The sequence below is a fragment of the Solea solea genome, chromosome 16 (assembly GCF_958295425.1).
Source record: "Solea solea chromosome 16, fSolSol10.1, whole genome shotgun sequence".
Lineage (NCBI taxonomy): Eukaryota > Metazoa > Chordata > Actinopteri > Pleuronectiformes > Soleidae > Solea > Solea solea.
Window position 1 is genome coordinate 2,578,701 of NC_081149.1, and position 12,500 is coordinate 2,591,200.

The 12,500-nt window shown below is 50.8% G+C and overlaps 32 non-coding genes across 32 annotated transcripts; 21 read left to right on the top strand and 11 right to left on the bottom strand.

The window, feature by feature from the left end:
• The first annotated feature begins 203 nt into the window (after positions 1–203).
• LOC131476262 (5S ribosomal RNA) lies at positions 204–322 on the top strand. The gene has a single exon (XR_009242639.1). It is a non-coding gene; the product is annotated as a 5S ribosomal RNA (ribosomal RNA).
• A 296-nt stretch (positions 323–618) lies between these two features.
• On the top strand, positions 619–737 carry LOC131441408 (5S ribosomal RNA). The gene has a single exon (XR_009232074.1). It is a non-coding gene; the product is annotated as a 5S ribosomal RNA (ribosomal RNA).
• A 124-nt stretch (positions 738–861) lies between these two features.
• LOC131442292 (U2 spliceosomal RNA) lies at positions 862–1,054 on the bottom strand. Its single transcript, XR_009232868.1, has one exon. It is a non-coding gene; the product is annotated as a U2 spliceosomal RNA (small nuclear RNA).
• A 308-nt stretch (positions 1,055–1,362) lies between these two features.
• LOC131477881 (5S ribosomal RNA) lies at positions 1,363–1,481 on the top strand. The gene has a single exon (XR_009244201.1). It is a non-coding gene; the product is annotated as a 5S ribosomal RNA (ribosomal RNA).
• Positions 1,482–1,777: 296 nt separating this feature from the next.
• On the top strand, positions 1,778–1,896 carry LOC131477041 (5S ribosomal RNA). The gene has a single exon (XR_009243397.1). It is a non-coding gene; the product is annotated as a 5S ribosomal RNA (ribosomal RNA).
• Positions 1,897–2,192: 296 nt separating this feature from the next.
• Positions 2,193–2,311, top strand: LOC131477028 (5S ribosomal RNA). Its single transcript, XR_009243384.1, has one exon. It is a non-coding gene; the product is annotated as a 5S ribosomal RNA (ribosomal RNA).
• A 127-nt stretch (positions 2,312–2,438) lies between these two features.
• LOC131442293 (U2 spliceosomal RNA) lies at positions 2,439–2,631 on the bottom strand. Its single transcript, XR_009232869.1, has one exon. It is a non-coding gene; the product is annotated as a U2 spliceosomal RNA (small nuclear RNA).
• Positions 2,632–2,939: 308 nt separating this feature from the next.
• On the top strand, positions 2,940–3,058 carry LOC131477289 (5S ribosomal RNA). Its single transcript, XR_009243635.1, has one exon. It is a non-coding gene; the product is annotated as a 5S ribosomal RNA (ribosomal RNA).
• Positions 3,059–3,182: 124 nt separating this feature from the next.
• LOC131442294 (U2 spliceosomal RNA) lies at positions 3,183–3,375 on the bottom strand. The gene has a single exon (XR_009232870.1). It is a non-coding gene; the product is annotated as a U2 spliceosomal RNA (small nuclear RNA).
• Positions 3,376–3,681: 306 nt separating this feature from the next.
• Positions 3,682–3,800, top strand: LOC131440938 (5S ribosomal RNA). Its single transcript, XR_009231619.1, has one exon. It is a non-coding gene; the product is annotated as a 5S ribosomal RNA (ribosomal RNA).
• Positions 3,801–3,924: 124 nt separating this feature from the next.
• On the bottom strand, positions 3,925–4,117 carry LOC131442578 (U2 spliceosomal RNA). The gene has a single exon (XR_009233149.1). It is a non-coding gene; the product is annotated as a U2 spliceosomal RNA (small nuclear RNA).
• Positions 4,118–4,425: 308 nt separating this feature from the next.
• On the top strand, positions 4,426–4,544 carry LOC131476263 (5S ribosomal RNA). Its single transcript, XR_009242640.1, has one exon. It is a non-coding gene; the product is annotated as a 5S ribosomal RNA (ribosomal RNA).
• Positions 4,545–4,840: 296 nt separating this feature from the next.
• LOC131477042 (5S ribosomal RNA) lies at positions 4,841–4,959 on the top strand. The gene has a single exon (XR_009243398.1). It is a non-coding gene; the product is annotated as a 5S ribosomal RNA (ribosomal RNA).
• Positions 4,960–5,083: 124 nt separating this feature from the next.
• On the bottom strand, positions 5,084–5,276 carry LOC131442295 (U2 spliceosomal RNA). Its single transcript, XR_009232871.1, has one exon. It is a non-coding gene; the product is annotated as a U2 spliceosomal RNA (small nuclear RNA).
• Positions 5,277–5,584: 308 nt separating this feature from the next.
• On the top strand, positions 5,585–5,703 carry LOC131476264 (5S ribosomal RNA). Its single transcript, XR_009242641.1, has one exon. It is a non-coding gene; the product is annotated as a 5S ribosomal RNA (ribosomal RNA).
• Positions 5,704–5,999: 296 nt separating this feature from the next.
• On the top strand, positions 6,000–6,118 carry LOC131476265 (5S ribosomal RNA). Its single transcript, XR_009242642.1, has one exon. It is a non-coding gene; the product is annotated as a 5S ribosomal RNA (ribosomal RNA).
• Positions 6,119–6,242: 124 nt separating this feature from the next.
• LOC131442296 (U2 spliceosomal RNA) lies at positions 6,243–6,435 on the bottom strand. Its single transcript, XR_009232872.1, has one exon. It is a non-coding gene; the product is annotated as a U2 spliceosomal RNA (small nuclear RNA).
• Positions 6,436–6,743: 308 nt separating this feature from the next.
• Positions 6,744–6,862, top strand: LOC131476266 (5S ribosomal RNA). Its single transcript, XR_009242643.1, has one exon. It is a non-coding gene; the product is annotated as a 5S ribosomal RNA (ribosomal RNA).
• A 296-nt stretch (positions 6,863–7,158) lies between these two features.
• Positions 7,159–7,277, top strand: LOC131476268 (5S ribosomal RNA). Its single transcript, XR_009242645.1, has one exon. It is a non-coding gene; the product is annotated as a 5S ribosomal RNA (ribosomal RNA).
• Positions 7,278–7,573: 296 nt separating this feature from the next.
• LOC131476269 (5S ribosomal RNA) lies at positions 7,574–7,692 on the top strand. The gene has a single exon (XR_009242646.1). It is a non-coding gene; the product is annotated as a 5S ribosomal RNA (ribosomal RNA).
• Positions 7,693–7,816: 124 nt separating this feature from the next.
• On the bottom strand, positions 7,817–8,009 carry LOC131442409 (U2 spliceosomal RNA). Its single transcript, XR_009232983.1, has one exon. It is a non-coding gene; the product is annotated as a U2 spliceosomal RNA (small nuclear RNA).
• A 308-nt stretch (positions 8,010–8,317) lies between these two features.
• LOC131476270 (5S ribosomal RNA) lies at positions 8,318–8,436 on the top strand. Its single transcript, XR_009242647.1, has one exon. It is a non-coding gene; the product is annotated as a 5S ribosomal RNA (ribosomal RNA).
• Positions 8,437–8,560: 124 nt separating this feature from the next.
• On the bottom strand, positions 8,561–8,753 carry LOC131442298 (U2 spliceosomal RNA). The gene has a single exon (XR_009232874.1). It is a non-coding gene; the product is annotated as a U2 spliceosomal RNA (small nuclear RNA).
• A 308-nt stretch (positions 8,754–9,061) lies between these two features.
• Positions 9,062–9,180, top strand: LOC131441231 (5S ribosomal RNA). The gene has a single exon (XR_009231903.1). It is a non-coding gene; the product is annotated as a 5S ribosomal RNA (ribosomal RNA).
• A 296-nt stretch (positions 9,181–9,476) lies between these two features.
• LOC131476271 (5S ribosomal RNA) lies at positions 9,477–9,595 on the top strand. The gene has a single exon (XR_009242648.1). It is a non-coding gene; the product is annotated as a 5S ribosomal RNA (ribosomal RNA).
• Positions 9,596–9,891: 296 nt separating this feature from the next.
• LOC131476272 (5S ribosomal RNA) lies at positions 9,892–10,010 on the top strand. The gene has a single exon (XR_009242649.1). It is a non-coding gene; the product is annotated as a 5S ribosomal RNA (ribosomal RNA).
• A 127-nt stretch (positions 10,011–10,137) lies between these two features.
• On the bottom strand, positions 10,138–10,330 carry LOC131442299 (U2 spliceosomal RNA). The gene has a single exon (XR_009232875.1). It is a non-coding gene; the product is annotated as a U2 spliceosomal RNA (small nuclear RNA).
• Positions 10,331–10,638: 308 nt separating this feature from the next.
• Positions 10,639–10,757, top strand: LOC131476273 (5S ribosomal RNA). The gene has a single exon (XR_009242650.1). It is a non-coding gene; the product is annotated as a 5S ribosomal RNA (ribosomal RNA).
• Positions 10,758–10,881: 124 nt separating this feature from the next.
• On the bottom strand, positions 10,882–11,074 carry LOC131442300 (U2 spliceosomal RNA). The gene has a single exon (XR_009232876.1). It is a non-coding gene; the product is annotated as a U2 spliceosomal RNA (small nuclear RNA).
• Positions 11,075–11,382: 308 nt separating this feature from the next.
• Positions 11,383–11,501, top strand: LOC131476274 (5S ribosomal RNA). The gene has a single exon (XR_009242651.1). It is a non-coding gene; the product is annotated as a 5S ribosomal RNA (ribosomal RNA).
• A 124-nt stretch (positions 11,502–11,625) lies between these two features.
• On the bottom strand, positions 11,626–11,818 carry LOC131442743 (U2 spliceosomal RNA). Its single transcript, XR_009233305.1, has one exon. It is a non-coding gene; the product is annotated as a U2 spliceosomal RNA (small nuclear RNA).
• Positions 11,819–12,125: 307 nt separating this feature from the next.
• Positions 12,126–12,244, top strand: LOC131441329 (5S ribosomal RNA). The gene has a single exon (XR_009231997.1). It is a non-coding gene; the product is annotated as a 5S ribosomal RNA (ribosomal RNA).
• Positions 12,245–12,500: the final 256 nt, after the last annotated feature.

A 12,500-nucleotide genomic window follows, 5' to 3' on the forward strand; every position in this document is an offset into this window, starting at 1 on the left:
ACGCTCTGCAAGCACGTGAGAAGCTTAGAGATGGGGAGCAGCTTACCCATCTCGGTGTAGCTTCCTAATACTGGAATAGAGTGTAGCAGGTAGTGGAGATAAAGGCTCAAGTGCAGTGTGTTCGAAAGGCTGACTTTTGAGCTCCTCCACGAGCAGGGGGCCTTGCCTAGTCTATAAAAGGAGTCTGTGTCCCCAGCCCGTCGGCTTACGGCCATACCACCCTGAGCACGCCCGATCTCGTCTGATCTCGGAAGCTAAGCAGGGTCGGGCCTGGTTAGTACTTGGATGGGAGACCGCCTGGGAATACCAGGTGCTGTAAGCTTTTACACTGCTGCTTCCTTACAAGAAACATGGGCTTGCAATTACGTTGACGCACGGGCACACGTTAACGTCCTTCTAGTTTCAGCCTTGGATGTCGCTCTGCAAGCACGTGAGAAGCTTGGAGATGGGGAGCAGCTTACCCATCTCGGTGTAGCTTCCTAATACTGGAATAGAGTGTAGCAGGTAGTGGAGATAAAGGCTCAAGTGCAGTGTGTTCGAAAGGCTGACTTTTGAGCTCCTCCACGAGCAGGGGGCCTTGCCTAGTCTATAAAAGGAGTCTGTGTCCCCAGCCCGTCGGCTTACGGCCATACCAGCCTGAGCACGCCCGATCTCGTCTGATCTCGGAAGCTAAGCAGGGTCAGGCCTGGTTAGTACTTGGATGGGAGACAGCCTGGGAATACCAGGTGCTGTAAGCTTTTACACTGCTGCTTCCTTACAAGAAACATGGGCTTGCAATTACGTTGACGCACGGGCACGGGCACAGGCACACGTTAACGTCCTTCTAGTTCCAGCCTTGCTTTGGTTTTCACAGAAAAAAGAGAATTGTGCACCGTTCCTGGTGGCACTGCAATGCCAGGTCAATGCAAGGAGTGAAGAGAGCAAGCCCCAGTTTTCACCTCCCAATGCTCAAAAATGCATTTAATATTTAATCCCCATATAGAGGACATATCAGATATTAAACTGATAAGAACAGATACTACACTTGATCTTAGCCAAAAGGCCGAGAAGCGATGGCCCACAAGTGTCTTGGGCCAACTCAAGATCTTGGCACACAAGTTACTTGTTGTGGTGCCATGTTTTTTAAGTGCGCATAACAAAGGCTGCTGCTGATCACCTCTGCCCCAAGATGATCTAAGTGCACCTCTGAGCCTTGACGGACAGCTGCTTGACATTTGACACACTCAAAGGGCGCGGCCATACAGCAAAGCCCACCAAAAACAACTTAAACTCTTGAACGTTCGAAAGGCTGACCTTTGAGCTCCTCCACGAGCAGGGGGCCTTGCCTAGTCTATAAAAGGAGTCTGTGTCCCCAGCCCGTCGGCTTACGGCCATACCACCCTGAGCACGCCCAATCTCGTCTGATCTCGGAAGCTAAGCAGGGTCGGGCCTGGTTAGTACTTGGATGGGAGACCGCCTGGGAATACCAGGTGCTGTAAGCTTTTACACTGCTGCTTCCTTACAAGAAACATGGGCTTGCAATTACGTTGACGCACGGGCACACGTTAACGTCCTTCTAGTTTCAGCCTTGGATGTCGCTCTGCAAGCACGTGAGAAGCTTGGAGATGGGGAGCAGCTTACCCATCTCGGTGTAGCTTCCTAATACTGGAATAGAGTGTAGCAGGTAGTGGAGATAAAGGCTCAAGTGCAGTGTGTTCGAAAGGCTGACTTTTGAGCTCCTCCACGAGCAGGGGGCCTTGCCTAGTCTATAAAAGGAGTCTGTGTCCCCAGCCCGTCGGCTTACGGCCATACCACCCTGAGCACGCCCGATCTCGTCTGATCTCGGAAGCTAAGCAGGGTGGGGCCTGGTTAGTACTTGGATGGGAGACCGCCTGGGAATACCAGGTGCTGTAAGCTTTTACACTGCTGCTTCCTTACAAGAAACATGGGCTTGCAATTACGTTGACGCACGGGCACACGTTAACGTCCTTCTAGTTTCAGCCTTGGATGTCGCTCTGCAAGCACATGAGAAGCTTGGAGATGGGGAGCAGCTTACCTATCTCGGTGTAGCTTCCTAATACTGGAATAGAGTGTAGCAGGTAGTGGAGATAAAGGCTCAAGTGCAGTGTGTTCGAAAGGCTGACTTTTGAGCTCCTCCACGAGCAGGGGGCCTTGCCTAGTCTATAAAAGGAGTCTGTGTCCCCAGCCCGTCGGCTTACAGCCATACCACCCTGAGCACGCCCGATCTCGTCTGATCTCGGAAGCTAAGCAGGGTCGGGCCTGGTTAGTACTTGGATGGGAGACCGCCTGGGAATACCAGGTGCTGTAAGCTTTTACACTGCTGCTGCTTCCTTACAAGAAAAATGGGCTTGCAATTACGTTGACGCACGGGCACGGGCACAGGCACACGTTAACGTCCTTCTAGTTCCAGCCTTGCTTTGGTTTTCACAGAAAAAAGAGAATTGTGCACCGTTCCTGGTGGCACTGCAATGCCAGGTCAATGCAAGGAGTGAAGAGAGCAAGCCCCAGTTTTCACCTCCCAATGCTCAAAAATGCATTTAATATTTAATCCCCATATAGAGGACATATCAGATATTAAACTGATAAGAACAGATACTACACTTGATCTTAGCCAAAAGGCCGAGAAGCGATGGCCCACAAGTGTCTTGGGCCAACTCAAGATCTTGGCACACAAGTTACTTGTTGTGGTGCCATGTTTTTTAAGTGCGCATAACAAAGGCTGCTGCTGATCACCTCTGCCCCAAGATGATCTAAGTGCACCTCTGAGCCTTGACGGACAGCTGCTTGACATTTGACACACTCAAAGGGCGCGGCCATACAGCAAAGCCCACCAAAAACAACTTAAACTCTTGAACGTTCGAAAGGCTGACCTTTGAGCTCCTCCACGAGCAGGGGGCCTTGCCTAGTCTATAAAAGGAGTCTGTGTCCCCAGCCCGTCGGCTTACGGCCATACCACCCTGAGCACGCCCGATCTCGTCTGATCTCGGAAGCTAAGCAGGGTCGGGCCTGGTTAGTACTTGGATGGGAGTCCGCCTGGGAATACCAGGTGCTGTAAGCTTTTACACTGCTGCTTCCTTACAAGAAACATGGGCTTGCAATTACGTTGACGCACGGGCACGGGCACAGGCACACGTTAACGTCCTTCTAGTTCCAGCCTTGCTTTGGTTTTCACAGAAAAAAGAGAATTGTGCACCGTTCCTGGTGGCACTGCAATGCCAGGTCAATGCAAGGAGTGAAGAGAGCAAGCCCCAGTTTTCACCTCCCAATGCTCAAAAATGCATTTAATATTTAATCCCCATATAGAGGACATATCAGATATTAAACTGATAAGAACAGATACTACACTTGATCTTAGCCAAAAGGCCGAGAAGCGATGGCCCACAAGTGTCTTGGGCCAACTCAAGATCTTGGCACACAAGTTACTTGTTGTGGTGCCATGTTTTTTAAGTGCGCATAACAAAGGCTGCTGCTGATCACCTCTGCCCCAAGATGATCTAAGTGCACCTCTGAGCCTTGACGGACAGCTGCTTGACATTTGACACACTCAAAGGGCGCGGCCATACAGCAAAGCCCACCAAAAACAACTTAAACTCTTGAACGTTCGAAAGGCTGACCTTTGAGCTCCTCCACGAGCAGGGGGCCTTGCCTAGTCTATAAAAGGAGTCTGTCCCCAGCCCGTCGGCTTACGGCCATACCACCCTGAGCACGCCCGATATCGTCTGATCTCGGAAGCTAAGCAGGGTCGGGCCTGGTTAGTACTTGGATGGGAGACCGCCTGGGAATACCAGGTGCTGTAAGCTTTTACACTGCTGCTTCCTTACAAGAAACATGGGCTTGCAATTACGTTGACGCACGGGCACGGGCACAGGCACACGTTAACGTCCTTCTAGTTCCAGCCTTGCTTTGGTTTTCACAGAAAAAAGAGAATTGTGCACCGTTCCTGGTGGCACTACAATGCCAGGTCAATGCAAGGAGTGAAGAGAGCAAGCCCCAGTTTTCATCTCCCAATGCTCAAAAATGCATTTAATATTTAATCCCCATATAGAGGACATATCAGATATTAAACTGATAAGAACAGATACTACACTTGATCTTAGCCAAAAGGCCGAGAAGCGATGGCCCACAAGTGTCTTGGTCCAACTCAAGATCTTGGCACACAAGTTACTTGTTGTGGTGCCATGTTTTTTAAGTGCGCATAACAAAGGCTGCTGCTGATCACCTCTGCCCCAAGATGATCTAAGTGCACCTCTGAGCCTTGACGGACAGCTGCTTGACATTTGACACACTCAAAGGGTGCGGCCATACAGCAAAGCCCACCAAAAACAACTTAAACTCTTGAACGTTCGAAAGGCTGACCTTTGAGCTCCTCCACGAGCAGGGGGCCTTGCCTAGTCTATAAAAGGAGTCTGTGTCCCCAGCCCGTCGGCTTACGGCCATACCACCCTGAGCACGCCCGATCTCGTCTGATCTCGGAAGCTAAGCAGGGTCGGGCCTGGTTAGTACTTGGATGGGAGACCGCCTGGGAATACCAGGTGCTGTAAGCTTTTACACTGCTGCTTCCTTACAAGAAACATGGGCTTGCAATTACGTTGACGCACGGGCACACGTTAACGTCCTTCTAGTTTCAGCCTTGGATGTCGCTCTGCAAGCACGTGAGAAGCTTGGAGATGGGGAGCAGCTTACCCATCTCGGTGTAGCTTCCTAATACTGGAATAGAGTGTAGCAGGTAGTGGAGATAAAGGCTCAAGTGCAGTGTGTTCGAAAGGCTGACTTTTGAGCTCCTCCACGAGCAGGGGGCCTTGCCTAGTCTATAAAAGGAGTCTGTGTCCCCAGCCCGTCGGCTTACGGCCATACCACCCTGAGCACGCCCGATCTCGTCTGATCTCGGAAGCTAAGCAGGGTGGGGCCTGGTTAGTACTTGGATGGGAGACCGCCTGGGAATACCAGGTGCTGTAAGCTTTTACACTGCTGCTTCCTTACAAGAAACATGGGCTTGCAATTACGTTGACGCACGGGCACGGGCACAGGCACACGTTAACGTCCTTCTAGTTCCAGCCTTGCTTTGGTTTTCACAGAAAAAAGAGAATTGTGCACCGTTCCTGGTGGCACTGCAATGCCAGGTCAATGCAAGGAGTGAAGAGAGCAAGCCCCAGTTTTCACCTCCCAATGCTCAAAAATGCATTTAATATTTAATCCCCATATAGAGGACATATCAGATATTAAACTGATAAGAACAGATACTACACTTGATCTTAGCCAAAAGGCCGAGAAGCGATGGCCCACAAGTGTCTTGGTCCAACTCAAGATCTTGGCACACAAGTTACTTGTTGTGGTGCCATGTTTTTTAAGTGCGCATAACAAAGGCTGCTGCTGATCACCTCTGCCCCAAGATGATCTAAGTGCACCTCTGAGCCTTGACGGACAGCTGCTTGACATTTGACACACTCAAAGGGCGCGGCCATACAGCAAAGCCCACCAAAAACAACTTAAACTCTTGAACGTTCGAAAGGCTGACCTTTGAGCTCCTCCACGAGCAGGGGGCCTTGCCTAGTCTATAAAAGGAGTCTGTGTCCCCAGCCCGTCGGCTTACGGCCATACCACCCTGAGCACGCCCGATCTCGTCTGATCTCGGAAGCTAAGCAGGGTCGGGCCTGGTTAGTACTTGGATGGGAGACCGCCTGGGAATACCAGGTGCTGTAAGCTTTTACACTGCTGCTTCCTTACAAGAAACATGGGCTTGCAATTACGTTGACGCACGGGCACACGTTAACGTCCTTCTAGTTTCAGCCTTGGATGTCGCTCTGCAAGCACGTGAGAAGCTTGGAGATGGGGAGCAGCTTACCCATCTCGGTGTAGCTTCCTAATACTGGAATAGAGTGTAGCAGGTAGTGGAGATAAAGGCTCAAGTCCAGTGTGTTCGAAAGGCTGACTTTTGAGCTCCTCCACGAGCAGGGGGCCTTGCCTAGTCTATAAAAGGAGTCTGTGTCCCCAGCCCGTCGGCTTACGGCCATACCACCCTGAGCACGCCCGATCTCGTCTGATCTCGGAAGCTAAGCAGGGTCGGGCCTGGTTAGTACTTGGATGGGAGACCGCCTGGGAATACCAGGTGCTGTAAGCTTTTACACTGCTGCTTCCTTACAAGAAACATGGGCTTGCAATTACGTTGACGCACGGGCACGGGCACAGGCACACGTTAACGTCCTTCTAGTTCCAGCCTTGCTTTGGTTTTCACAGAAAAAAGAGAATTGTGCACCGTTCCTGGTGGCACTGCAATGCCAGGTCAATGCAAGGAGTGAAGAGAGCAAGCCCCAGTTTTCACCTCCCAATGCTCAAAAATGCATTTAATATTTAATCCCCATATAGAGGACATATCAGATATTAAACTGATAAGAACAGATACTACACTTGATCTTAGCCAAAAGGCCGAGAAGCGATGGCCCACAAGTGTCTTGGGCCAACTCAAGATCTTGGCACACAAGTTACTTGTTGTGGTGCCATGTTTTTTAAGTGCGCATAACAAAGGCTGCTGCTGATCACCTCTGCCCCAAGATGATCTAAGTGCACCTCTGAGCCTTGACGGACAGCTGCTTGACATTTGACACACTCAAAGGGCGCGGCCATACAGCAAAGCCCACCAAAAACAACTTAAACTCTTGAACGTTCGAAAGGCTGACCTTTGAGCTCCTCTACGAGCAGGGGGCCTTGCCTAGTCTATAAAAGGAGTCTGTGTCCCCAGCCCGTAGGCTTACGGCCATACCACCCTGAGCACGCCCGATCTCGTCTGATCTCGGAAGCTAAGCAGGGTCGGGCCTGGTTAGTACTTGGATGGGAGACCGCCTGGGAATACCAGGTGCTGTAAGCTTTTACACTGCTGCTTCCTTACAAGAAACATGGGCTTGCAATTACGTTGACGCACGGGCACACGTTAACGTCCTTCTAGTTTCAGCCTTGGATGTCGCTCTGCAAGCACGTGAGAAGCTTGGAGATGGGGAGCAGCTTACCCATCTCGGTGTAGCTTCCTAATACTGGAATAGAGTGTAGCAGGTAGTGGAGATAAAGGCTCAAGTGCAGTGTGTTCGAAAGGCTGACCTTTGAGCTCCTCCACGAGCAGGGGGCCTTGCCTAGTCTATAAAAGGAGTCTGTGTCCCCAGCCCGTCGGCTTACGGCCATACCACCCTGAGCACGCCCGATCTCGTCTGATCTCGGAAGCTAAGCAGGGTCGGGCCTGGTTAGTACTTGGATGGGAGACCGCCTGGGAATACCAGGTGCTGTAAGCTTTTACACTGCTGCTTCCTTACAAGAAACATGGGCTTGCAATTACGTTGACACACGGGCACACGTTAACGTCCTTCTAGTTTCAGCCTTGGATGTCGCTCTGCAAGCACATGAGAAGCTTGGAGATGGGGAGCAGCTTACCTATCTCGGTGTAGCTTCCTAATACTGGAATAGAGTGTAGCAGGTAGTGGAGATAAAGGCTCAAGTGCAGTGTCTTCGAAAGGCTGACTTTTGAGCTCCTCCACGAGCAGGGGGCCTTGCCTAGTCTATAAAAGGAGTCTGTGTCCCCAGCCCGTCGGCTTACGGCCATACCACCCTGAGCACGCCCGATCTCGTCTGATCTCGGAAGCTAAGCAGGGTCGGGCCTGGTTAGTACTTGGATGGGAGACCGCCTGGGAATACCAGGTGCTGTAAGCTTTTACACTGCTGCTTCCTTACAAGAAACATGGGCTTGCAATTACGTTGACGCACGGGCACGGGCACAGGCACACGTTAACGTCCTTCTACTTCCAGCCTTGCTTTGGTTTTCACAGAAAAAAGAGAATTGTGCACCGTTCCTGGTGGCACTGCAATGCCAGGTCAATGCAAGGAGTGAAGAGAGCAAGCCCCAGTTTTCACCTCCCAATGCTCAAAAATGCATTTAATATTTAATCCCCATATAGAGGACATATCAGATATTAAACTGATAAGAACAGATACTACACTTGATCTTAGCCAAAAGGCCGAGAAGCAATGGCCCACAAGTGTCTTGGTCCAACTCAAGATCTTGGCACACAAGTTACTTGTTGTGGTGCCATGTTTTTTAAGTGCGCATAACAAAGGCTGCTGCTGATCACCTCTGCCCCAAGATGATCTAAGTGCACCTCTGAGCCTTGACGGACAGCTGCTTGACATTTGACACACTCAAAGGGCGCGGCCATACAGCAAAGCCCACCAAAAACAACTTAAACTCTTGAACGTTCGAAAGGCTGACCTTTGAGCTCCTCCACGAGCAGGGGGCCTTGCCTAGTCTATAAAAGGAGTCTGTGTCCCCAGCCCGTCGGCTTACGGCCATACCACCCTGAGCACGCCCGATCTCGTCTGATCTCGGAAGCTAAGCAGGGTCGGGCCTGGTTAGTACTTGGATGGGAGACCGCCTGGGAATACCAGGTGCTGTAAGCTTTTACACTGCTGCTTCCTTACAAGAAACATGGGCTTGCAATTACGTTGACGCACGGGCACGGGCACAGGCACACGTTAACGTCCTTCTACTTCCAGCCTTGCTTTGGTTTTCACAGAAAAAAGAGAATTGTGCACCGTTCCTGGTGGCACTGCAATGCCAGGTCAATGCAAGGAGTGAAGAGAGCAAGCCCCAGTTTTCACCTCCCAATGCTCAAAAATGCATTTAATATTTAATCCCCATATAGAGGACATATCAGATATTAAACTGATAAGAACAGATACTACACTTGATCTTAGCCAAAAGGCCGAGAAGCGATGGCCCACAAGTGTCTTGGGCCAACTCAAGATCTTGGCACACAAGTTACTTGTTGTGGTGCCATGTTTTTTAAGTGCGCATAACAAAGGCTGCTGCTGATCACCTCTGCCCCAAGATGATCTAAGTGCACCTCTGAGCCTTGACGGACAGCTGCTTGACATTTGACACACTCAAAGGGCGCGGCCATACAGCAAAGCCCACCAAAAACAACTTAAACTCTTGAACGTTCGAAAGGCTGACCTTTGAGCTCCTCCACGAGCAGGGGGCCTTGCCTAGTCTATAAAAGGAGTCTGTGTCCCCAGCCCGTCGGCTTACGGCCATACCACCCTGAGCACGCCCGATCTCGTCTGATCTCGGAAGCTAAGCAGGGTCGGGCCTGGTTAGTACTTGGATGGGAGACCGCCTGGGAATACCAGGTGGGGTAAGCTTTTACACTGCTGCTTCCTTACAAGAAACATGGGCTTGCAATTACGTTGACGCACGGGCACACGTTAACGTCCTTCTAGTTTCAGCCTTGGATGTCGCTCTGCAAGCACGTGAGAAGCTTGGAGATGGGGAGCAGCTTACCCATCTCGGTGTAGCTTCCTAATACTGGAATAGAGTGTAGCAGGTAGTGGAGATAAAGGCTCAAGTGCAGTGTGTTCGAAAGGCTGACTTTTGAGCTCCTCCACGAGCAGGGGGCCTTGCCTAGTCTATAAAAGGAGTCTGTGTCCCCAGCCCGTCGGCTTACGGCCATACCACCCTGAGCACGCCCGATCTCGTCTGATCTCGGAAGCTAAGCAGGGTCGGGCCTGGTTAGTACTTGGATGGGAGACCGCCTGGGAATACCAGGTGCTGTAAGCTTTTACACTGCTGCTTCCTTACAAGAAACATGGGCTTGCAATTACGTTGACGCACGGGCACACGTTAACGTCCTTCTAGTTTCAGCCTTGGATGTCGCTCTGCAAGCACATGAGAAGCTTGGAGATGGGGAGCAGCTTACCTATCTCGGTGTAGCTTCCTAATACTGGAATAGAGTGTAGCAGGTAGTGGAGATAAAGGCTCAAGTGCAGTGTGTTCGAAAGGCTGACTTTTGAGCTCCTCCACGAGCAGGGGGCCTTGCCTAGTCTATAAAAGGAGTCTGTGTCCCCAGCCCGTCGGCTTACGGCCATACCACCCTGAGCACGCCCGATCTCGTCTGATCTCGGAAGCTAAGCAGGGTCGGGCCTGGTTAGTACTTGGATGGGAGACCGCCTGGGAATACCAGGTGCTGTAAGCTTTTACACTGCTGCTGCTTCCTTACAAGAAAAATGGGCTTGCAATTACGTTGACGCACGGGCACGGGCACAGGCACACGTTAACGTCCTTCTAGTTCCAGCCTTGCTTTGGTTTTCACAGAAAAAAGAGAATTGTGCACCGTTCCTGGTGGCACTGCAATGCCAGGTCAATGCAAGGAGTGAAGAGAGCAAGCCCCAGTTTTCACCTCCCAATGCTCAAAAATGCATTTAATATTTAATCCCCATATAGAGGACATATCAGATATTAAACTGATAAGAACAGATACTACACTTGATCTTAGCCAAAAGGCCGAGAAGCGATGGCCCACAAGTGTCTTGGGCCAACTCAAGATCTTGGCACACAAGTTACTTGTTGTGGTGCCATGTTTTTTAAGTGCGCATAACAAAGGCTGCTGCTGATCACCTCTGCCCCAAGATGATCTAAGTGCACCTCTGAGCCTTGACGGACAGCTGCTTGACATTTGACACACTCAAAGGGCGCGGCCATACAGCAAAGCCCACCAAAAACAACTTAAACTCTTGAACGTTCGAAAGGCTGACCTTTGAGCTCCTCCACGAGCAGGGGGCCTTGCCTAGTCTATAAAAGGAGTCTGTGTCCCCAGCCCGTCGGCTTACGGCCATACCACCCTGAGCACGCCCGATCTCGTCTGATCTCGGAAGCTAAGCAGGGTCGGGCCTGGTTAGTACTTGGATGGGAGACCGCCTGGGAATACCAGGTGCTGTAAGCTTTTACACTGCTGCTTCCTTACAAGAAACATGGGCTTGCAATTACGTTGACGCACGGGCACGGGCACAGGCACACGTTAACGTCCTTCTACTTCCAGCCTTGCTTTGGTTTTCACAGAAAAAAGAGAATTGTGCACCGTTCCTGGTGGCACTGCAATGCCAGGTCAATGCAAGGAGTGAAGAGAGCAAGCCCCAGTTTTCACCTCCCAATGCTCAAAAATGCATTTAATATTTAATCCCCATATAGAGGACATATCAGATATTAAACTGATAAGAACAGATACTACACTTGATCTTAGCCAAAAGGCCGAGAAGCGATGGCCCACAAGTGTCTTGGGCCAACTCAAGATCTTGGCACACAAGTTACTTGTTGTGGTGCCATGTTTTTTAAGTGCGCATAACAAAGGCTGCTGCTGATCACCTCTGCCCCAAGATGATCTAAGTGCACCTCTGAGCCTTGACGGACAGCTGCTTGACATTTGACACACTCAAAGGGCGCGGCCATACAGCAAAGCCCACCAAAAACAACTTAAACTCTTGAACGTTCGAAAGGCTGACCTTTGAGCTCCTCCACGAGCAGGGGGCCTTGCCTAGTCTATAAAAGGAGTCTGTGTCCCCAGCCCGTCGGCTTACGGCCATACCACCCTGAGCACGCCCGATCTCGTCTGATCTCGGAAGCTAAGCAGGGTCGGGCCTGGTTAGTACTTGGATGGGAGACCGCCTGGGAATACCAGGTGCTGTAAGCTTTTACACTGCTGCTTCCTTACAAGAAACATGGGCTTGCAATTACGTTGACGCACGGGCACGGGCACAGGCACACGTTAACGTCCTTCTACTTCCAGCCTTGCTTTGGTTTTCACAGAAAAAAGAGAATGGTGCACCATTCCTGGTGGCACTGCAATGCCAGGTCAATGCAGGGAGTGAAGAGAGCAAGCCCCAGTTTTCACCTCCCAATGCTCAAAAATGCATTTAATATTTAATCCCCATATAGAGGACATATCAGATATTAAACTGATAAGAACAGATACTACACTTGATCTTAGCCAAAAGGCCGAAAAGCGATGGCCCACAAGTGTCTGGGGCCAACTCAAGATCTTGGCACACAAGTTACTTGTTGTGGTGCCATGTTTTTTAAGTGCGCATAACAAAGGCTGCTGCTGATCACCTCCGCCCCAAGGTGATCTAAGTGCACCTCTGAGCCTTGACGGACAGCTGCTTGACATTTGACACACTCAAAGGGCGCGGCCATACAGCAAAGCCCACCAAAAACAACTTAAACTCTTGAACGTTCGAAAGGCTTCTTTTGAGCTCCTCCACGAGCAGGGGGCCTTGCCTAGTCTATAAAAGGAGTCTGTGTCCCCAGCCCGTCGGCTTACCGCCATACCACCCTGAGCACGCCCGATCTCGTCTGATCTCGGAAGCTAAGCAGGGTCGGGCCTGGTTAGTACTTGGATGGGAGACCGCCTGGGAATACAAGGTGCTGTAAGCTATTACACTGCTGCTTCCTTACAAGAAACATGGGCTTGCAATTACACGGGCACACGTTAACGTCCTTCTAGTTTCAGCCTTGGATGTCGCTCTGCAAGCATGTGAGAAGCTTGGAGATGGGGAGCAGCTTACCCATCTCGGTGTAGCTTCCTAATACTGGAATAGAGTGTAGCAGGTAGTGGAGATAAAGGCTCAAGTGCAGTGTGTTCGAAAGGCTGACTTTTGAGCTCCTCCACAAGCAGGGGGCCTTGCCTAGT